Source organism: Thunnus maccoyii, chromosome 2, assembly GCF_910596095.1.
Source record: "Thunnus maccoyii chromosome 2, fThuMac1.1, whole genome shotgun sequence".
Classification (NCBI taxonomy): domain Eukaryota; kingdom Metazoa; phylum Chordata; class Actinopteri; order Scombriformes; family Scombridae; genus Thunnus; species Thunnus maccoyii.
In genome coordinates this window covers 19,093,808-19,107,913 of record NC_056534.1, presented here as the reverse complement: position 1 = coordinate 19,107,913, position 14,106 = coordinate 19,093,808, and the positions used below count along the sequence as shown (strand labels likewise).

Genomic DNA, 14,106 nt, shown 5'->3' with positions numbered 1-14,106 from the left:
CATCTCCTTTTTTTTTCCTTTTCAGTGTTGTAAATGTAAATGATATTGTAAACTGTGTTGTGTTATTTTGGTCTTTCTTAAATATGTTGTTTGTTTGTTTATTCTCATTTTAACATGTATGTTTTCATAAAAGGTCGTCTTTGAACTTGTGTGTATTGCCATAAAGAATGCTTTTGTTTCTCTTTTTCTTCAAGATGACAATAATTCTTTTTTTAAAAGTACATATAAACTAATATGTTCATGGGTTTAAGAGGTACATACTCATGAACTCAAGTAACTGAACATTTTGGCTGGTCAATAGCACCACCAGGATTCATCCTGAGGACTTCAAGATGTCTGCAAATTCCATGGCAATCTGTGACGAAGCTGTAAAGATATTTTTCAAGTTTCTGTAATCTGTTATGTGTCTTTAAGGCACATGATGGCTGTTTGTGCTTTTGTAATGTCCCACCTTTCATTGACCCAGCTGAACCCTCTTTGCCTTCAGTCCAAACTGGACTCTATCAATTCACATTTCAACAAGTTTAAAGAGTAATTACTTTGCGGTTTTGCTCATTTAGACTAATAACAACAACAAATTATGTATACAGTGTTACCAATTATTTTTCACAGCAGAAGCATGGTTGACAATTTGTTTAATTGCTTTCCTTCCTTCCAGGCACCAGTTGCTCCCCATTCATTTCTGTATGCTATTAAAATCAACTTGCAGAGACTTGAAAGTTGCTCAAAGGTAATCTAATTATCTATCTCATTTGTAACTCCAGAATAGCCAATAATAAAATGCTTTACACCGTTTTAGTGTTCTGGGACTCTATCCTGGTGGGATCTGATGCAACACTATATTCAGCAAGAGGAAAGGACGACCTCGAATGTGTTTTTTCATTATAAGTTAAGACCATTTTATTCAGTCTAGCACTCTCTTAACCTCTCTGCCACTACAACACTGCAGTACATGTCTTTAGAAAGTCAGTCTGACTCTTTACATTAAGTTATCATTACACTCTGGTCGTGATGTATTTCTGTTGGCTGATATTTTGTCAGGTTCCTCCACAAGTGTTAATTAATTGATGGCAGCACTTTGGCTTTCGTACGTGACAATAATAATAATAATAATGACATTGTCATATTTATTCATCTGATTGTGTTTTTATAAAAACCCACTTTGAATGTTTTGATTTAGGAAACAATGAATGACGAAAGAAATTTCAATCTGACATCTGGCAGATCATTGACTACTACTAGTGGTTCTCTGGATATTTTGAAGCACATTTTGTTAAAAGATGCAGAATATAGCAACATTATTAGACATCACTGTTCTTATGGCAGCTGATCAGTAAATGCATAACTACTCTACTACCCCACTGTGTACAAGTATTATTTTTATACTACTGCAGTACTAATATATGCTGATGCTACTGTGACTTATGCTGTATTCTGTTATTTTTAATATATTGCACATATCAATATTTTAAAATTTCGTAATATTATATTTATATCATTTTAACATTATGTTTGCTTATCGTTATTATGCATAAATACAACTTTATACATATTTTAAGGAATCAAAGAGGAAATTTATAATAAGCCAAAATTAAGAAATTACATTCAAATCAAAGAAGATTATCACACAGAAATTTAAATGTACATAGAAAGCAAAGGTCCTTGTGTGCTTAGTTAAGAACTGGTTCTTTACCAGCAGATTTGAATGTTGTAAGTCTGAAGAGCAACATCTATGTGTTTTTGTGACCTTGGTGTTGTTGAAGGTGAATTTCATTTTGTATTATGTTGCCCTTTTGTTTAGTGACTTGAGGAATCATTAGATTTGAAGTGATTCAATCGAAGAATCCTGATTTGTTTTGGTTGTCTGAAGATGATTTGTTGAGTTGACTTTTTTTTTAAATGTGGAGATTTTTGTTCAGGCGAGATTTATAGAACAATGCATGAGACAGAAAACACTGTATCCATCACAACAGGACACTGCTGTCATGTAAACTGAATATTTTGAAATGTAGCCTATACTCATCTTGAATTTGTGGAACTGTAACTTTGTCATGTGGCCATCCTGGTTATTGTTGATGTTTAGTATCTTGTAAGCCCATATGGACTGGGCACCAGAGAAGATGCAGGACACTGAAATAAACAAATCAAATCAAGGTATCTACTATGTCACTTTGATCTGTAATATCAGGGAACTGCACTATTGAATTTTGCACATATAGTAGTCTACATTTCACTCATACAGGCCGGTCTAAGGTAGGCTATTGTAGCTTTCTGACTAGATTAATCTGCTATATTTTTTCTAGACATTTGTATCTTGTTCCTTCTTGTCTGGTTTGTTTCTTGTGCTGATGTAGTGCCAAATTTCCCTCATGTAGATCGATACAGTTTATCATCCTCTTTTGTATATAATAGCAACTAGGAAATTATTGTCATTAAACACCATATAACAGGTGATGAAAATCTAGGTTAAAAAATGGTTATTTTTCCTGGGAAAAAACACATTGTAGTGTGCAAATAACTTCCTTCAATGTAATGACAATTTGCTGTAAGATCTAAGTTAAAGCTGTGACTAGAGCACCGCTGGTTAAAGAGTAGGTCTACTACTTTATCATTATTCATTAACAGTAAGAGGAGTTTTTAAAAAAATCACAGCAACGGAGTGTTTGCTTCCGGAGCAGCGTCCCCCCGTTCCCCCTGTCGGAGAACAGCGGCATCTGGGAGGGAGGAGAAAAGGAACAAGCAGAGAGAAAACGGAGGGGAGGAGAGAGAGAGAGAGAAAAAAAAACAAGACAGGAGCGCAGCGAGAAGGACGTGAACACACTGGAAGAGGAGGTGAGTGATGTGGTATACCGAGCATTTTGGCTTGAATACGGGGCGCAAGGGGCCGCCGCGGTGCCGTTATAGTTTCCCTCAGCCTTTAAACGACTGCGGACGTGAGTAACTTTCCATATTGTTCTGGGCGACGCGTTGCTTTGGCATCTCAGGGGCCCGCTGTGTTGCGAACAAGTCGGGAAGGTGGGGGAGAGGAGACTGGGAGGCTGTGGCGGCAGATGGGGGGACATTTACGGGACCCAGCGTGTGTCCCTTTGAAGCTTTTTGACACTGATTTTCGTTGTGCCTGCGATGACCGTTGAATGACTTCTGACGTGGTGTCAGGAGAAGCAACGGTTGTTTACGAAAACAGCCGTTAATGGAGCGTTGTCGTCAGGAGACAGCCGTTGACCACCGCTTTGCTTTAAGGTTAGCTACTGCTGCTGCTGCTATGGTCGGGTTTTTATGGGGAAAACGCATAAATATGGACACGACAAGGCTGTAAAATAACATATTTCAAACCATAACACTGTTAAACTTGTGGTATATTTATGTAGAAGGCCGAGGAGTGACTGGTAAACTGACCACCAGTCAACTATTCATCAGAAGTTAACCAACCAGGCAAAGCAAAAATCTTGTAGAAAAGCGTTAAAGTATTGCTCATCCCATTTAATCTCATTAACTAATCAGTTTGTTACGTCTTTCTGTTCTGTCAGCTAATAATTCATGTCAAAATGTCTAAAATCCCACCCATCTCCACCAAGTTTCTGCCAGTTCTTACAAAATACAGTAAAAACTGAACAGACTGGTGACACCAACACCACCATGACTTGGCACTAAGTAGGGTCATGAATTTGTAAAACATGCCGAACTGTTAAAGTATGCTGATTTTTATTATTGAGTAATATTATATTATAATTATATTTCTGGTTAATCATTGAAAGTAGTTAGTAGTGAAAAAAATGCCCATTGCACATCCTCAGAGCCCAAGTTGACATCTTCAAGTTAGTTGTTCTGTCTGACTAACAAACAAAACTCAAGCATATTACAGTTTACAATTTAGTTTACAGTTTACAAGCAACAAATCCCTCAAATGTGAGAATCTGGAACCGGTAAATGTTTGGCTTTTTTGCTTGATAAATGACAATTAATACAATGAAATCACGTATCAAAATCGTTGTCTATTCATCTCTGTTGATTAACTGATCTATTAGGGGATTAATCATTTCAGCACTAGAAGCCTGACAGGTCAGTACATCCAATCCTTTAGTTCCCATCCAGAGATGCTCCAGTAGGGCCTGACTTGCGGCTGTATGCTGTGTCCTGTGTCTTGTCTCATGCAAATGAAAGTAATAAAGAGGTTCCTTGTGAAACAAACAGGCAACAGAGGGTATTCTCTTGACTTGTGCACATTATGTGGAACAGTCTGCAGCTATAGGGTATGCAGGCCCCTTGGGTGGGGGGTGGGTGGGTGAGGCTGAGACCTGTATCGGTGCACGGTGCTGGCTGGACACAACCAGCTAATCGTTTGCAGCCTTTCTCTGCTCGTTTCTGCCAGGCCCTTGAGATAATACGCCTGTTTGTTTTACACAAACATGGAGCCATTTAATTGCTTGTTTATGTTGTGTGATTTTTAAGGGAACTAGAGAATGATGTTGAATAACTTTCCTGTTTTTATTTCTCGGAGGTAGGGCAGGGCAGCGATAGAGTTCAGATATGTTATGATTGTGCAAAGAGGAAGAAATACTGTTGACTTTGCCTTTGAGAACCATTCATTCAGGTGAGTACTGTGTGCCTGGATTTCTGGTTGCGTAATTGCGAATGTAAGAATTTGTGAAACAGGTCATAGAGGTGCTCTGGAGAGAGAAGGGACACTGAAGTTGTTGACAATAACATGAATTACCAAAGGACCCGTCGGCTGTTTTTGGAGTGCACCACTGAGGTTTCCGTCCCTCTCACTCTACCCCAGTCTCCCTGCCTGTCTCTCCTGGTGACACAGCCTCTCACGCATTTGTTTTGCATTGCATTTTAACGACACGTGCTTTCCTTTTTCTCTCTTTTTCCTTATGCACATTTCGAAGGTGTGCTCGTAAAACAGCATAACCTGTGGGTGAAACTCAGGAGAACGTCATGTTTTACAATGAAAGCCATTATATTTAACTATTTTTGTGTGCACACTTTGATAGTAAACACTCACTATTTTAAGGAAGTGGTTATGCTGGCTTTATAAGGTTTACAGTGCAAGCATCGGTTCTGGTGAGTTTATTTGTGTAAAGCCACAAGAGTGAATGTGTCACTGACTGTACCACCATAGATGAAATGGTGCACTGTCATCCTCTCTGCTTCTCCGTCACTCCCTGCCTCCCTCCCCTCCCTCTCTATCCCTCCAGCACCCTTGCCCAGCCTGGCTTGATCCAGACCTGCCCCTAGCCTGCAGTGTGTGTGTGTGTAGGAACATGATGTCATTGCTAATTGCTCAGGAGTCTTGGGCTGTTAAGTTATATTCTGCCCCTCTCCCCCTTTTTTGCTCCATCCCTCTTTCCCTTCTTCGTTTACTCTCTCTCCCTTGCTCTCTCTGTAGCATTTCTATACAACACCGGAGTTGCTGAGTGTGGAAAAAGTGACTCGGAACATTTATGGGCTGAGTTTCGGGCCAAGCACCGCAGGCTGTTCTTGTGCGCTTGTCTGTGTGTTTGTTTTGCTTTGGTATCTTTATGAAAGTGCCTCAGTTTCAAGATGGCCCCTCCTCGGCTTAAGGTAGCTTCTGTCACTTCTTCTGAGAGGTAAAATAAAAAGGGAAGGGAGTCAACAGACATGGCATTCACACATACTGCTCACTGTATGGACAAAAATAGCAATTCGGTAATGTAAGCAGTCACCTTGTGGAGCTGGGAGCACTCGAGACACCCAAAATACTCCCTGATATCTTCGCTAGCCCTGAAGTACTCTGCAGACTGGATGTAATTATGTTGGCCAGGCTATAATGTGTGTGCCTGTGTGTGTGTGTGTGTGTGTGTGTGGTGTTGGGACTTTCTTGCCTTGCAGCACCAACCTGTTAGTCTGTGTGTGGTCGAGGTCACGCACAACAGCTGATGAGAAAGGATGGTGAAAGTGTGCATGTGCGTACATGCTCGTTTCTGCGCGTGTGTGTGTGTGTGTGTGTGTGTGTATGTGTGAGCAATCAGATAAAGAGTAGGGAGATCTGCTATCGCCAGCCTGCTTCCCCTGTGAAACAATACCACTGGTCCGCCCTTGACCAAACAAGTGTGTGTGTGTGCGCAGGCATGTGCAAGTTTGTGTGTGTGTGTGTGTGTGACCAGATTGGACAGATGAATGATGAATTAAGGACAACAGAGAGTAGATTCATCCCAGGCTGTCAAGTTGGCAACATCACCACAATGCGGTTTGTTTGTGTGTATTTATGTGTGGAGGTGGTCGGGCAGCATGTACGTGTTTATGTGTGTGTTTTGTCAATCTTTTTCTCCATCTCATTCTCTTCACTTTCTCTGTGAGCCCCCCTATCGATGCCTCTCAATAGGGTTATTGTGCCCACTGTTAGGCAGGCTGCAGTGTGTGTGTGTATGTGTGTGTGTATGTGTGTATGCATTGTTGTTGCAGGGAGCAGACAGCCGTGAGGTGTGTTTGAACAGAGAAGGAGCACAGAGGCCCTGTTCATCCTGTAGGGTGTGAAACTGAATGATAGGGCCCCCTTTCTCTCTTTCCATCTGTCCCTCTGTCTATCTGTCTGCCTCTCCTCCAGTTGTTCACCCACACACTCCTTTCTCACCCCCCCCCCCCCCCCCCCCCCCCTTTTGCTCAGTTGTACTTTGCGTCTTTGTTTTCTTTTTTTGTGTGTGTGTGTGTGTGTGTGTATGTGTCAGCTCCTGGCAGCCCTCACTGATCGGCTGTCTTCTCGCTGTCAAGTCTGCCTTGTGATTGGCTCGTCAGTATGCATGTTATTCTGCCTACAAATTACCTGTGTAAGTTTTCCACATTTAATGGAAACTTTGCTCGCAGATACATGAGCTTGAGTTCACGCACACACACACTTTCCCACTCTTTTGTTTATATGTTTCTGTTTCTGATGTTGTCTTTTCCACATCACTGCACATTCACACGTATACCCCCATCACTCCCAGTTCAGCTGCATAAGGGTTTTCTGCTTCTCTCTTTGACCTTCCTCTCTCACCCTCTCTCTCTCTCTCTCTTGACTTTCAAACACATCGTCATACTCCATGAAAGCCAGAACGTGATGAAAGAGACTGTAAAGGCCAGAGCCTCAGGTGCCTCTGCAAACTGGCCTTTTACGGCGAGTTCAAGGATTTCTGCTGCACTGTCTCAAAACAAGGATGGACTCTTATCCTCCATCCTTGCTGCGTTCAGCAGGAACACTTGAGCAGATATGCAGATGTTCAACTCTTAACAGGCTACTCTAATACAGAAGGAGGAACTATGGTAGCAGAGCATGCTTAGTGATTTGCTGATAATTAGAAAACATACAGGATGCTATTTAAACCATCTGACACGCAGTTACTGTCATGCTGTTAAGGATTAACGTCTGGCTGATGTACGGCAACATATCTGCACATATTCTGCTGATAATAGACAATAATCAGCACCAGAACATGTTAGAATGCATAAACCTTAATTGTGATGCCCTTCATTCCTCACATTTATCTTTGGACTTATATTTTGGGTGTTACTTTTGTACTGTAGCTACTTTTGGTGTTCCTTTGTAGTCTAAATAAGGCGATGATTGTCTCAAACCTTTCATGTTGACATTGTCTTCAGCTCACTTTCATTTGCCATTGCTTAGATTTTGTGAGGAGTACAAGCTTGCAGGATAATTTTCTCATCATAAGACATTAGGGCTGCAACTTATGATTATTTTAATTATTGATTAATCTGTCGATTATTCTCTTGATTAAATGATTACTCGCTTGTCGATCACCATTTCCCATATCCCAAGATTCAACCTAAAATGTCTTATTTTGTCCTGACCAGCAGTCTACAACCCAAAGATATTCAGTTTATTATCATAGAGGACTAAAGAAACCAGAAAATATTCACATTTAAGAAGCTGGAACCAAAGAATTTTAGCATTACTTGCCAATTAATTTTCTGTCGTTCGACTAATCAAATAAACAACTAATCATTGCAACTCTATAAGATATACTCTACATAAGTGCATTTTGTTTTTCATTGGTGACGTCAATTCTCACCAATTCAGACACAGTATTTAAGGCCTCTGATGTGTGACTGACATCAAAAGTGATGTTAAAGCCATTTAAAAAAAAGAAACCTAAAGCTCAGATGTAAAAGATGAGAACTAGCTGTATAGTCTAGTTGACGTAGCACAAATAAGTGATTCAGTGTATCACTACTCGATCACTGGTCTCCTGCAATACAGTATCAATACTCTAGCACTAATGCAGATTGCAGCTTACTTTACTGCATACATTTTAAATCAGGAACTGTTCTGCTTTCTGCCTGGTCAGCATTTCTGCCACTTTATGGCTGTTTTTACATTTGGATGGCAGCACACTTATACATGTTACTATATATTTATGTTAGAAAGGGTCAGACTAATGCATTTTTACATATTTGTTTGTCTAAAAGTGAAAGCACTTCCTACTGCAGTAAATATATTTAGTATATGGTTGACTTACACATTCATTTGTTGTTTCCAAAGATATTATGATGTATTGTTTGTAGGTGACTGACTGCCATGTAATTACTCCGAAAATGAAGAAATGACCGCATGTGTCACCATTATCATTGCCTTCTTATTGTGGTAGAAAGATTGGTTTCCATGTGATTCCCAATCCAATGTTCTAGCACTGAGTTACCTTTTCCTGCTATGCTTGACTATAGCTTACAGGCTGACAGCTTCCCCACCCTTCCTTCTGTTGTAACTATTAATCGTCACAGACCAGAGTGAATTGTATAAAACACATTCCTGTTTGATGAATGCACAGGATGACAGGTGATGGGAATGTTGAAATCATGTTCACAGTCATTGTGGTTAATTTGGGCTCCTGACCAGTTTAGACTAGATTCTTGCATTTACATCATATCCTGTGGGGGGAGGGGGGGGGGGAGTAATAATAAGTTAACATCTGTGGTTAGGATGCGATGAGGACACCAACCTTGTCTTCATTTTTTTGTCTATGATTCATAACCCCCACCCCGCCAAAAAAACCCCCACTTTAAATGGTTTATTAGGACTTTGTATTAAAATAAATTGAACACTCTTACTTTGATAAACCATGCAGTGGTGGAATTTGCCTCTTGGCTTTGCCACTGACTTGGCAAAGCATGTGGGGAGGCAATCTTGGCCCTGTGTGTGTGTTTGCTCCAAACAGTGGCGGTGCAGTGCTGGTCCACCATCCGTGGTCAGCTTTGCTTTATCATCTCCGTCCAAAACCAATGTCCTGTCAGAGAAGAATGCTCCGCTAATGGTTGGGGAAACAACAATGATAACTTCCACTGGTAGAAAAAGGAGGGAGATAGAGGGAGAAAGAGATGGCCATTGTATGAGAAGAAGAGAGGACAAGAGCGAGGGAGAGGATGATTTAAAGTGTTGGAAAGGGAGCAATCATTGCAGTGGTGTCTGTGGTCCCTCTGGCAGCGATGGGACATTCCTTTTCTGATGAGTCACTCTCTCGCTCTGATCCACTTTCTTTCCTCACATCTCTTGTTCTTGCACTGGTACCCTTTTTTACCTCCCCTCTCATTTTCTAAGTGTCTCTTTTTCCATGGTCATTTCTGGCTGACAAATGAAAGCCTCCAACCAATCAGATCAGACTAGGCTGTGATATCAATACAATCTTGTGACATTACCGTGGAGCAGCTCGCCACAGGCGTTCTAATGAAATGTGAAATCACAAGGCTGTGTTGAATGTACAGACACACAGTCTGAGTAAGAGCTGCATCGTTTTTGTCTAGACTTCCTTGTCCTCTCGGATGTCCTGTCACATCTCAGCTATATATAGGGTACCCAGTCTCTCCGCCGCTTCTGCCCTAGCCTTAGAGCCGACAGGCCTTTTGTGCATGTCTGTCTGCCTGTCTGTCTGTGTGTTCTCACTGAGAGAGAGTGAGAGCTTTTTTTATATACATGGCTTGCCTCCATCTCTACTGAAATAGAAAAAAAGATAAAAAGGGCTGTAATGCAAGCTATCAAGCAGAAGAGAAGCAGAAGCTCTAATAAGAATAACTATGAATCATGCAAGTAGAACTTTCTTTGCTAATGAAAAAGAATGGGAGCACGTAGTCTAATAGTAAAAATAAAATCCTCACCAAAAATATGCATATAACAATTTTATTTTCTTGTCTGATCACAAGAACTTAACTGCCTTAACAACATTTGAAAGTGCAAAGCAAACAGTTGCTTATCTACATATCCAGAGGTTACGTAGCAACATTATTTATTTGGAATTGTGTGTCTGTCCACTTGATGCATGTGAGTCTGATATTCACTCTCTTTTAGCTCTGTCTTTGGTATCTATCAACTCCTGAGAGAAATATCTGGCTCTTAGGCCGCTAAATGATCCACTATGTTCACTAGCTAGTCATGAACTCTGTCTGTTTGCTCTTTGCTGTTGGATTTTTAGGGTTTTTTTCTCTGAAAAAATCTGCCTGCAGTGGCCAAAACAGATACTATGAGAGCATTTGATACATTATTATTTTTATGCCTCAGTGCCGGCAACAGCTGCGGCCAGAGGCATTGTGTTTTCAGGTTGTCCATCCGTACGTCCATCTGTATGTCTGTCCCATTCTCATGAACATATGTCAGGAACACCTTGGGGGAATTACTTCAAATTTGGCACAAATGTCCACTTGGACTCAAGGATGAACTTATTAGAATTTGGTGGTCAAAGTTCAAGGTCACTGTGACCTCACAAAACACATTTTTGGCCATAACTTAAGAATTCATACGCTAATTATAACACATTTTCACAGTCTAAGTGAAGACAGCATGTTTTCACTGGAAATTATTTACTGGAATCATACATGTCGATATAGTGATCTTCTATTTATTCAAAAACACTTAAAAGACTCGTATATGAGTCTGGACAGACAGAGAGACATGGACGTAAACTGCAACTTGACTGCTTGGCAGAGGCATACAACTGCAACGCAGTATTTCTAGTTAAAATTATTGGTTATAGCTTTCAGAGCTTTGAAGCTTATCACCTTAAAAGCTCTGAATGTTGTTTTACATCGTGCAGGATTCGGGGTTGTGAAGCAGTTCACCTTGTCAGTTGCTAAAAGCTAATGGCAGCTCAAGCAGCAAAAGAGCTGTCAGCAGTATCATTATGTCAGAAACCTTTACACTGTCTGACATGTCCTGCCAGCAGTTTGTCATTACCATAAGCTGACAACAAAGTAACACTATTAGTCAGAAAAATTTTCAGTTATTTTTCCTAAATTGTGGCTTTACTTGTTGTTCTCTGACTCTACGCCTGTCTTTTCTTGTTGCCTTCAACGTCGCGTCCTCATGTGTGTTCCGCAAGGGAGCAGGCTTAAAGAGGTGAAATGGGACTTCCCTCCTCTCAGTGTGTTTAGCTTGGTGTCAGTGTGTTCGCGGTGTACTTTTTCTCCCCTCCCTCCACCTCCCCTCACCCACAGGAAAGAGGGACTGGGTGAAGCAGGGAGGAAGAGAGGGAGGTGGGGAGGGGGGGGTGGGGGGTGGGGGGGATCTGGGAATGGGGGAGGGGTTACAGCACACTCGCTCCCAAGTTTCCAAAATCCAGGAAACCATCTCTTGGCTTCTGTTTCAGAAATGTTTCTTTTCCACGTCACAGGATTTCAGAGTCCGTGAATGCGTGTGCGCGGCGATATTTCTGAGTCTGTTACAAAACTCTCTAACCTCTTTCACCCGGGCGTGTTAGCTGGTGTGAATTTATCAGGAATAATTACTCACAGTTGCTCTCCCTTCTTACTCAACAACTTCCTACGTCCCACTCATGGCAGGGCTGAGATTGTTGCATGTAAAGAAGTAACTTTATCTGTGTTTTCTGTCATAGTTGACACATCAGGTATATGCAGTATATAAAGGCCTTTCACTCTAAACCTCAGTTTGTATTTTATTTGCCCTCTGACTGTTACAGACTTTTTTCTACAGGTTAATGAATGGAACGTGTACACACATGTGCTCACAAATGGCCATCACTCACCTCTATTCCCATGGTGTATATCTGTGTTGTGTCTGCTCCTTTTGTTGCCTAATTAGAGCTTTTTTTGCCCCCCAGTCGCCCTGACCCACCCACCCAAAAAAGAGACATGCCTGAGATTCTTTGGCACACCCTGAAAATTCCTCACTGCTTTCTTTTCTTTTGTGGTCATTTTCTTCTCTCACTCATGGAAACCACACCCGCGGGAAAATGACACATTATGAGCTGTACGTACACTGTACATTGAGACATTCATAAATTCACACACACACACACACAAACAAGGAGACTCTGTAAGTCTCGGAGTGTACTTTTAAGTGTGACTGTACAAGTAGAATTATGGTGGAGCTATTTCAGTCCGTCCTTCACACTCACTATACACTGCTGCTGCAAGGACGATGTATGACCATGGGAACATGCTCAACCCACAGAGCTCTCTGCAAGAAACCCCTGTGTGTATGTGTGTGTGTGTGTGTGTGTATGTGTATGTGTAAATGTGTGTGTGTGTGTGTGGGGGGGGGCGCGCGCATCCTCGTATTGTCAATAACGGGAAATAACTGAGACAATGTAACACTTTGACCGAAACTTCAGCCTAAACAAACAGTCTTGTGTACAGACAAACAAACACACTCACATACACATGCGCGCACACGCACACACACACACACATATTGGGCCTCCTTGGCTTCCGTTGGTATTCTGGAACCAGATCCTGTAGATGGCCATTGTTTCCTTGCCTGCGTCTTCCTTGTTTTAGTGGACACACACACACACACACACACACACACACACACACACATACACTCACACACACACACACACACACTGAGCTTGGAGTCAGGAGAATCTGGACCAGTCATCAGCCTTATGTTGGCTTTGTGCAGGGTTGATTGATGCATCCTGATTTTGTGTTGTGTTGTTGACTGTAGCCACATTCATTCATGACTAGTGCAGTGCCCGTTCAAAATGTGCCAGTTTGGAACGAGCCGATTGCTTGGCCTTTGGCTGCTACTTCAACACTTAAAAAAATAATAGAGTTGATGTGAGGTGTGAATGAGTGTATATACACCAACAACACGAAATAAACTAACATTCTATTATACACAGATGATATAAATAATAGACTAAGTAATCTAATAGTTGTTATGGAATTTTCCATCTTTAGAGGTTACAAATTGGCTTATATTGGGTCAAGCTTGGCTTTGAGGTCACATTGTAATCAGGGATTAAGATATTTTCTTGAGATTTCAGCTGTCTGTGATGTTTTAGGGAAGGCAGAAACCTCTTTGATAGAGGGTATATCAGCATTTCCATGGTTACCAAGGTCAGAGGAGGCTTCCCTAAACAACACAGATGGGTGGATGACACAGTCAGACACTCAAACCAAAACTGCTGACATTACATGCAACGTGACTTAAACTGTCACGGGTAAAGTGCAGTCCCTTGTTTAGAAACTAGTGAACCAATCAGACTAATTTTTCATATTGTAGGCTGATAAAGACTAGGACTCAGACCTTCAGAGGACAGAACAGAAAGAGATAGCATCAGAGCAAAACACTCTGGTGTTTACTGTTTGTGGTTCTTCACTTGGCCAAGTGCTTCAATAAACATTTTCAGCATTAAGACATCAACAGTCTAGTGTGCACCTTTCTCCACTGCTGACCATCGCTCAAAATATCCACAATAATTGTAAATAAATGGTCTTTTCTCATTTCAAATAAAAAAAAAGGGCTGCATTTAAAAATAAGATAATGTGCTTCCTAAAATAAAGTTCTTATTTTTATTGCCTTCAGGTAGGATTTGAGTGAGTATGTTTGCTCCAAAGATTTGTGCTTTGTCTGTAGTGGCGCTTCACAATTACCATGGTTTCCAAGCATATGAGACAAACTGGTTTCAAACTGCCCGTGGAAAGTATTTCCTTCGCGTAACTACAGTCATTGTTTATTGGCTCTGAGCACCTCCAAAACACATGTGACCTACGCTCAACAATGTACCTGAACGCCTCCTGTGTAGTCACCTATGCTGATCTGCTAAACGTGCTACTAACACTACGCTTTCTGTCTAGACACGGGGTAGTAAAAATAGACATGTTTAAAAAAAACAAAACATATGCTCTCTG

At 41.2% G+C, this 14,106-nt stretch overlaps 1 protein-coding gene across 8 annotated transcripts in view; it reads left to right on the top strand.

Moving 5' to 3' along the window:
• Positions 1-2,684: 2,684 nt before the first annotated feature.
• The window catches only part of apbb2b (amyloid beta (A4) precursor protein-binding, family B, member 2b), a 54,554-nt gene continuing 43,132 nt past the window's right edge, over positions 2,685-14,106 (top strand). For 6 of the 8 annotated variants that reach the window (XM_042433412.1, XM_042433391.1, XM_042433402.1 and 3 more), the window contains exon 1: positions 2,685-2,832. The gene's annotated coding sequence lies outside the window, so the exon portion shown is untranslated. The other 2 variants (XM_042433353.1, XM_042433362.1) reach the window with 2 other exon arrangements.